Consider the following 8,239-nt stretch of genomic DNA (forward strand, 5'->3'; position numbering starts at 1 on the left):
CACATGCCCAGAGTGGTAGGCAGCCCTAGCCCTGCGCCCAGGGAGCAGTTGGGGTTAGGTGCCTTGCTCAAGGGCACCTCAGTCATGGCCTCAGGCCTGGGAATTGAACCCAGGACCCTCTGGTCACAAGATCAGTTCCCTATCACAGGACCATGACTTTGCTATGTGCTCTACCTCTTTCAGTGGCAAACACCACCTTTATGTTTGGTAGTTAGTAACCCTGTTAAGACAAGCACTGGACAATACCATACTGTATAGTGTATAGACTATGCCATGGACATAGTGCAGAGTAAAAAGAAAAGGTGTGTGTTTACATCATGTGAAGTGAGCAACCCATATGAAGTTATAGGCTACAACATTTTTTTAAATAGCTCACAATATTAAGTTGACTAATTTGATTTATATTTGAGTCTCGTCTATTCAAAGGATTTTCAGTGGCGATACTAGTCTAAGAGAATGAGAAGTCATAAATATCCAGTTCCTTTGCTTTTGATTGTATAATCATATAGCTAATAAGTTCAAAGTCCCAAATTGTATCTGAATCCAATACAAACCAAGTTTTGCTGAAATTTCTCTCTACAGTTTTAAATGGCCCCCTTGAGCATGCCATTTCATCGCTTTAGTTCAAAGACTGACAAAATTATGGTGAAGCACATCAACGAAATGAAAATTCATGCAAATTAGAGGTGAAGCACATCAATGAAATAAAAGGTAGTTAACAACTAACACAATCAATAATTGATGAACATTTAAACTTTGATTTTGTGGAAATATTTTCATATTGGTATTTCTCTTTTTTTCTTTATGTATTGATTCCTCTGAAAAAGACGGGTCATTTTGATGGCACAGATATCCAAACTATAGGATGAAAAAGACGATGTTAATTGAAACCCGCACCTTTGTTTGTTTGCTCTTAATGATAACAAAGAAGGAAAAGAAATCACCTGTGGAGTGATGACTATGGAGGTGAAGACCATCCATGGACAACCCAAGTATGTTGCACAGTACACAGTATACGAAATAGCTCAGTGTTGTAGAAAATAACAGGATTGTAGTTGAATGGACTACATCCATATATCTTCCTGAATATCTTTATTCAGGAAGCACACCTTCATTGAGTGTCAATAGAAGCTGTTAAAATTTTTTGTCTAAACAAGTGGTCATTTTATGTACCATTAATATCAATTTGACCATTTGGATTCAATACTTAATACCATTTGCTTACATAATATTCTAAAATGCAGGCAGAATTTGGTTGGATAGGCTGAAATATATACCTATGAATTAGGATTTTTTTCTCATTTGAACAAGTGATCAATCTATTTACATGTTATGCAGCATTTATATCAAATTTATAGTTTAGTTTCCTATTCTAAAGTGTTGTACATATGCAATGTGTTTTTCAGATGACCAGCATGACGGTTGATGAATAATTTGCATCCTTCCCTCCTTCCAAAGAACCAGAACGATGATTGCGCTCACCCAATCAACACTTATGAACAGGTAAAATTGTGTTTGCCACTTCAAGTTTAACTCTGCAGTCTTTCTTTGTCATATTTTTGTGTTTCAGGTTCTTTAAAAGGATGAAGGAAGACTTTTGTGGTGGCAATTTAGTATAAATCATTACACCAAACATTTGAATGTAATGCATCTTCAAGTGTGGCAGTAGAGGGATGTTTAGGGCAAAATTTAACCTTCACAGTGATTTCTTTCTTGGTTAATTATCACTCTTTTCTGGACACTGACGGCGTCCCCACAACACACGTTCTACACTGCAGTAGAACGTGTAAATCTCTGTGGAAACTGTGTTGAAAAATTGGGCAAAACGAGTCCCCACAAGGAACTGTAATACCTTGTGTGAAATGTCCCCACAAAGCCTGATGTATTCAAGATGTGTGAATGCAGGCAGAATTTGGTTGGACAGGCTGAAATTTACTATGAATTAGGATTTTTTCTCATTTGAACAAGTGATCAATCTATTTAGATGTTATGCAGCATTTATATCAATTTTATAGTTTAGTTTCTATTCTAAAGTGTTGTACATGTGCAATGTGTTTTTCAGATGACCAGCATCACGGTTCATGATGAATAATTTGCATCCTTCCCTCCTTCCAAAGAACCAGAACGATGATTGCACTCACCCAATAACACTTATGAACAGGTAAAATTGTGTTTGCCACTTCAAGTTTAACTCTGCAGTCTTTCTTTGTCATATTTTTGTGTTTCAGGTTCTTTAAAAGGATGAAGGAAGACTTTTGTGGTGGTAATTTAGTATAAATCATTACACCAAACATTTGAATGTAATGCATCTTCAAGTGTGGCAGTAGAGGGATGTTTAGGGCAGAATTTAACCTTCACAGGGATTTCTTTCTTGGTTAATTATCACTCTTTTCTAGACACTGACGGCGTCCCCACAACACACGTTCTACACTGCAGTAGAAAGTGTAAATCTCTGTGGAAACTGTGTTGAAAAATTGGGCAAAACGAGTCCCCACAAGGAACTGTAATACCTTGTGTGAAATGTCCCCACAAAGCCTGATGTATTCAAGATGTGTGAATGCAGGCAGAATTTGGTTGGACAGGCTGAAATTTACTATGAATTAGGATTTTTTCTCATTTGAACAAGTGATCAATCTATTTAGATGTTATGCAGCATTTATATCAATTTTATAGTTTAGTTTCTATTCTAAAGTGTTGTACATGTGCAATGTGTTTTTCAGATGACCAGCATCACGGTTCATGATGAATAATTTGCATCCTTCCCTCCTTCCAAAGAACCAGAACGATGATTGCACTCACCCAATAACACTTATGAACAGGTAAAATTGTGTTTGCCACTTCAAGTTTAACTCTGCAGTCTTTCTTTGTCATATTTTTGTGTTTCAGGTTCTTTAAAAGGATGAAGGAAGACTTTTGTGGTGGTAATTTAGTATAAATCATTACACCAAACATTTGAATGTAATGCATCTTCAAGTGTGGCAGTAGAGGGATGTTTAGGGCAGAATTTAACCTTCACAGTGATTTCTTTCTTGGTTAATTATCACTCTTTTCTAGACACTGACGGCGTCCCCACAACACACGTTCTACACTGCAGTAGAAAGTGTAAATCTCTGTGGAAACTGTGTTGAAAAATTGGGCAAATCGAGTCCCCACAAGGAACTGTAATACCTTGTGTGAAATGTCCCCACAAAGCCTGATGTATTCAAGATGTGTGAATGCAGGCAGAATTTGGTTGGACAGGCTGAAATTTACTATGAATTAGGATTTTTTCTCATTTGAACAAGTGATCAATCTATTTACGTGTTATGCAGCATTTATATCAAATTTATAGTTTAGTTTCATATTCTAAAGTGTTGTACATATGCAATGTGTTTTTCAGATGACCAGCATCACGGTTGATGATGAATAATTTGCATCCTTCCCTCCTTCCAAAGAACCAAAACGATGATTGCGCTCACCCAATCAACACTTATGAACAGGTAAAATTGTGTTTGCCACTTCAAGTTTAACTCTGCAGTCTTTCTTTGTCATATTTTTGTGTTTCAGGTTCTTTAAAAGGATGAAGGAAGACTTTTGTGGTGGTAATTTAGTATAAATCATTACACCAAACATTTGAATGTAATGCATCTTCAAGTGTGGCAGTAGAGGGATGTTTAGGGCAGAATTTAACCTTCACAGGGATTTCTTTCTTGGTTAATTATCACTCTTTTCTAGACACTGACGGCGTCCCCACAACACACGTTCTACACTGCAGTAGAAAGTGTAAATCTGTGTGGAAACTGTGTTGAAAAATTGGGCAAAACGAGTCCCCACAAGGAACTGTAATACCTTGTGTGAAATGTCCCCACAAAGCCTGATGTATTCAAGATGTGTGAATGCAGGCAGAATTTGGTTGGACAGGCTGAAATTTACTATGAATTAGGATTTTTTCTCATTTGAACAAGTGATCAATCTATTTAGATGTTATGCAGCATTTATATCAATTTTATAGTTTAGTTTCTATTCTAAAGTGTTGTACATGTGCAATATGTTTTTCAGATGACCAGCATCACGGTTCATGATGAATAATTTGCATCCTTCCCTCCTTCCAAAGAACCAGAACGATGATTGCGCTCACCCAATCAACACTTATGAACAGGTAAAATTGTGTTTGCCACTTCAAGTTTAACTCTGCAGTCTTTCTTTGTCATATTTTTGTGTTTCAGGTTCTTTAAAAGGATGAAGGAAGACTTTTATGGTGGTAATTTAGTATAAATCATTACACCAAACATTTGAATGTAATGCATCTTCAAGTGTGGCAGTAGAGGGATGTTTAGGGCAGAATTTAACCTTCACAGTGATTTCTTTCTTGGTTAATTATCACTCTTTTCTAGACACTGACGGCGTCCCCACAACACACGTTCTACACTGCAGTAGAAAGTGTAAATCTCTGTGGAAACTGTGTTGAAAAATTGGGCAAAACAAGTCCCCACAAGGAACTGTAATACTTTGTGTGAAATGTCCCCACAAAGCCTGATGTATTCAAGATGTGTGAATGCAGGCAGAATTTGGTTGGGCAGGCTGAAATATATTATGAATTAGAATTTTGTTCTCATCTGAACAAGTGATTGGTGTATTTGCATATATTTAGGGCAGAATGTTTTTTCACAGGGATTTTTTTCTTGGTTAATTATCACTCTTTTCTGGACACTCACGATGTCCCCACAGCACACTTTCTACACTGAAGTGTGTAGAAACATTGGACAAAACGGGTCCCCACTAGGAACTATAATATTGTGTGTGAATTGTTCCCACCAAACCTCATGTATTCAAGATGTGTGAGCACAGGTAGTATTTGGTTGGGCAGGCAATCTTTTTTTCTTTAAGATTTCATAAAATCCCCTTTCATTAACTGAGTAGAATCTGTGTGCTGGGAAAAATTACATTTTGAAGAGGTAGAGGAATATTTTTCAGTCTACTTACATGCTGTGCACCATATGCATCAGAGTAACATTCTGAAGAATTGTACGAAAAAAAATTTAGACTTAACTGGCTCACACAAGGAACTGTAATATTGTGTTTTATCATGAACATGAAGTGTTTAAGTCTTTTTTCAAAAGTCTGTTCAGCTGTTTTTGTTTAATTTCATGTGAAACATTCAATACCATGTTTCTATTGCTTTTATTTATAGATTGCAACAGAGTTTCAAAATGACAATGAGATTTTTATTCCAAGATTAAGAAGAAAGAAAAGTATCATGGTACGTTGCGATTACGTGGGAAACAAACTTAGTTAAATTATTTTTTGTCAATTATTCATTGGATTATGTTCTTTAAATGACAAGAGCCTCTAAATGACGTATGGTCTCTAAATGACAAGAGAACAGTACTTGTCAGGTCTGACTACAATGTAAAATCTAAAACTATTCAGTTCATAATAATGTAGTAACAATAATGAATGATGAATAATGAATAATAATGAACATAATAATGTGAAATGTTGTGCTTTCAGACTTGTTCAATATACTGATCAGTTTTTACATCTCTGCAATTTACTTTATTATAAGCATATTACATATTCCTTTTTTAGATGGAAGATGTGGATCTCGGAAGACTGGTGAATCATTTGACACTTCATCAGAGAGTGCAGAAGATTATATTGCAGATACCACTTCTGAAAATGACAGTGAAACCAGCACTGTACTCAGACCAAGGACAAAACATCAGTCTGTTAATATGCTAGATCAGAGGTCACCAACAGGCGGACCGCGGTCCGGATCCGGACCCGAACGCAGTCCTGTCCGGACCCAATCTCATTCCTGATTAACTGGATACGGACCCAAATGCCATCCCATCCGGACCCAGAATAAATTGTTAAAAATATTTCTTAATTTTGACGGGAGAATTAATTTTAAACCGGAGCATTTATTTCAGCTCTATTGAAAAAAACACTCCGTCACGAGTGTTACGTTCGCCAAACCCCCCACACAACAACTTACGTTCGCCACCCCCCATCCCGTCCCCCGGACCGCTGGTCAGAGCTATCTGCCAAATTTGGCCCGCAGAACAATATAGTTGATTACCCCTGTGCTAGATGTTTCTGCCTCAATGAGATTTCCTGTCTGTGACACCACAACTTCAGACAATATGACCTTTGACAGTCACAGCATCATTACATCTAATGTCAATGGAACAGAAGAACAAGTCAGTCAACATAAATTACACCATAGTCATCTCTTCTTCTGCTGTTGATGGTATGTATGGATTTACATGTACTTTTGAAGTACTACATCTTTTGTACTATTTTAACTTTCTTGCTTTCAGTGAAGTCCCAGCGTGTAAAAGAGTTTCAGCACTATGTAGTTTGTTAGATAAATAGCTACCTAATGTCTGTATGGGAGACAGTTTGTGGGATCATTTCTTGTCATTACATTGTGTGTACATAGAATGTGCATATCATTAGGGGCATACATATTTATTGACTGGAAGGTACAATGTCAATAACAAAATAACACACACACATCTAGCGACACGTAGACTCAAACAACGACGAGCACAGGACACTGCGCGAACGCACATTAAATAGACAAACCACATACACCTCACGTGATGACGAGACGAGCCACAGGTGAGACAGATGAACACTAGACGTAACCGCACCCACGGAGATCTACAGACGCAGACGAGTAGACGCAGACAACATAAACACACGCCCAAAAGGGAGGGGTCGGGGACCGTAATGTGACAGACTCCCCCACCAAGGGCACTACCCGTCCCGGGGTGCCAACAGGACTAAATGCCTCGAACCCACGTCGATGGGCGGATCTGAAGCGCTCAGTCCTGCGTCTGGGAGATGACCACCCTCGGTGTAGAGTCCGCCACGAACAGCCTAGAACACCCTCCCTGGGAAGACCAGGGAAAACACGTTAGACAGACACACTGGGACATTCACGAACACACAAACAGGAACATTCACACACAGAGGCACGAGAGGGAAAAGGGGATTCGGTAAACACACGGGGATAAACACGAACACAAGGACAGACAGACATGTAAACAGAGCCAGGCTTCGCACCTGGAGGAGAGCTGCCAGTGGGGAGAACCCAGGAGCTGCAGGCGCTGCGGTGGGCGGTCTTCTCCCCACCCTCGCTGCAAACCCTCCACTGGGTGCGGTGTGGCTGGCGGATACTCCTGCAGCCCTCTCTGTGAGCACGCTACTGGCTTCTTTGGGAGCCCTTGGGGGGCATGCCGCATGGTAGTTCAGCCGACCCTCTCTCTCTCTCTCTCTCTCTCTCTCTCTCTCTCGTGAACCACTCCAGGGCATCTCCCCTTCTCCTGGTGACCGCCCTCCGGACCTGGCAGTGGGGACGTTGTCCTCGATCTCCATCTCCCCCTCACTGCCAAGGCACCAGCTCATGGGCTCTACCGGGCTCTCACCCCGGGAGTAGTCCATAGCGCTTGCCTCAAAGTATTCAGGGGAAACGCCCACCTCAGGACTGTTCCTCCCCTTCACGGTCCCGGCGGAGTGCTCCGAGGGGGGCGGACTCTCTTCCTCCTCCATGTATAGCTCACTGTCCATGCACTCTGAGCCACCCGAGCACACGGAAAGAGGATGGTCCTCCTCCTCTTCTTCCTCCTCACCGTAATCTACGGTGGGGGCGGAGCACACGAAGGGGGGATAGTCCTCGCCTTCTTCCTCCTCCTCGCCTTCCGATTCCTCGTCCTCGAGCTCACTCTCCGGGGTCTTAGTGGTAGAGCAGAGCTCGGCGACACCCAACCTCAGTGGCGAGAGGTCTCGGGAAGGAGAGGGGTGTCGCTCCCTCCACATCCGTTCTGCGGCTTCGCGATAATAGTCCGCCATCTCCACGGTGGAGGTCTCCTGAGCCTGATGCAGCATGAGCGCACATACAGGGTCCTGCTGCATCATCTCGGGAGTCACCGTGGCCTTGCGATGCTGGGCAGGAGAAGAGGCGTGGTGGTGCCTGCTGGGCCTCTTCCCCTTCTTGGCCCTGGTGGCATAGGCTGGCATCTTCGGCTCGTTGTTCTGTGACGTTGGGTGCACAGGCAAGGACGAGGCACGGAGTCCTATTTCCTTTTGCACGAACGTTACGTTTATTCACAAAAAGTGCAGACAGCGCACGTATACCACACACATCTAGCGACACGTAGACTCAAACAACAATGAGCACAGGACACTGCGCGAACGCACAATAAATAGACAAACCACATACACCCCACGTGATGACGAGATGAGCCACAGG

The 8,239-nt window shown here is 41.3% G+C and overlaps 2 long non-coding RNA genes across 2 annotated transcripts; both read left to right on the forward strand.

Moving 5' to 3' along the window:
* The first annotated feature begins 407 nt into the window (after window positions 1-407).
* LOC143481192 (uncharacterized) lies at window positions 408-2,161 on the forward strand. The gene is made up of 4 exons (XR_013121971.1): window positions 408-711; window positions 828-992; window positions 1,407-1,503; window positions 2,063-2,161. It is a non-coding gene; the product is annotated as an uncharacterized LOC143481192 (long non-coding RNA).
* A 1,874-nt stretch (window positions 2,162-4,035) lies between these two features.
* Window positions 4,036-5,978, forward strand: LOC143481272 (uncharacterized). Its single transcript, XR_013121992.1, has 3 exons — window positions 4,036-4,138; window positions 5,171-5,239; window positions 5,569-5,978. It is a non-coding gene; the product is annotated as an uncharacterized LOC143481272 (long non-coding RNA).
* The last annotated feature ends 2,261 nt before the right edge of the window (window positions 5,979-8,239 follow it).

The sequence above is a fragment of the Brachyhypopomus gauderio genome, chromosome 17 (genome assembly GCF_052324685.1).
Source record: "Brachyhypopomus gauderio isolate BG-103 chromosome 17, BGAUD_0.2, whole genome shotgun sequence".
Classification (NCBI taxonomy): Eukaryota; Metazoa; Chordata; class Actinopteri; order Gymnotiformes; family Hypopomidae; genus Brachyhypopomus; species Brachyhypopomus gauderio.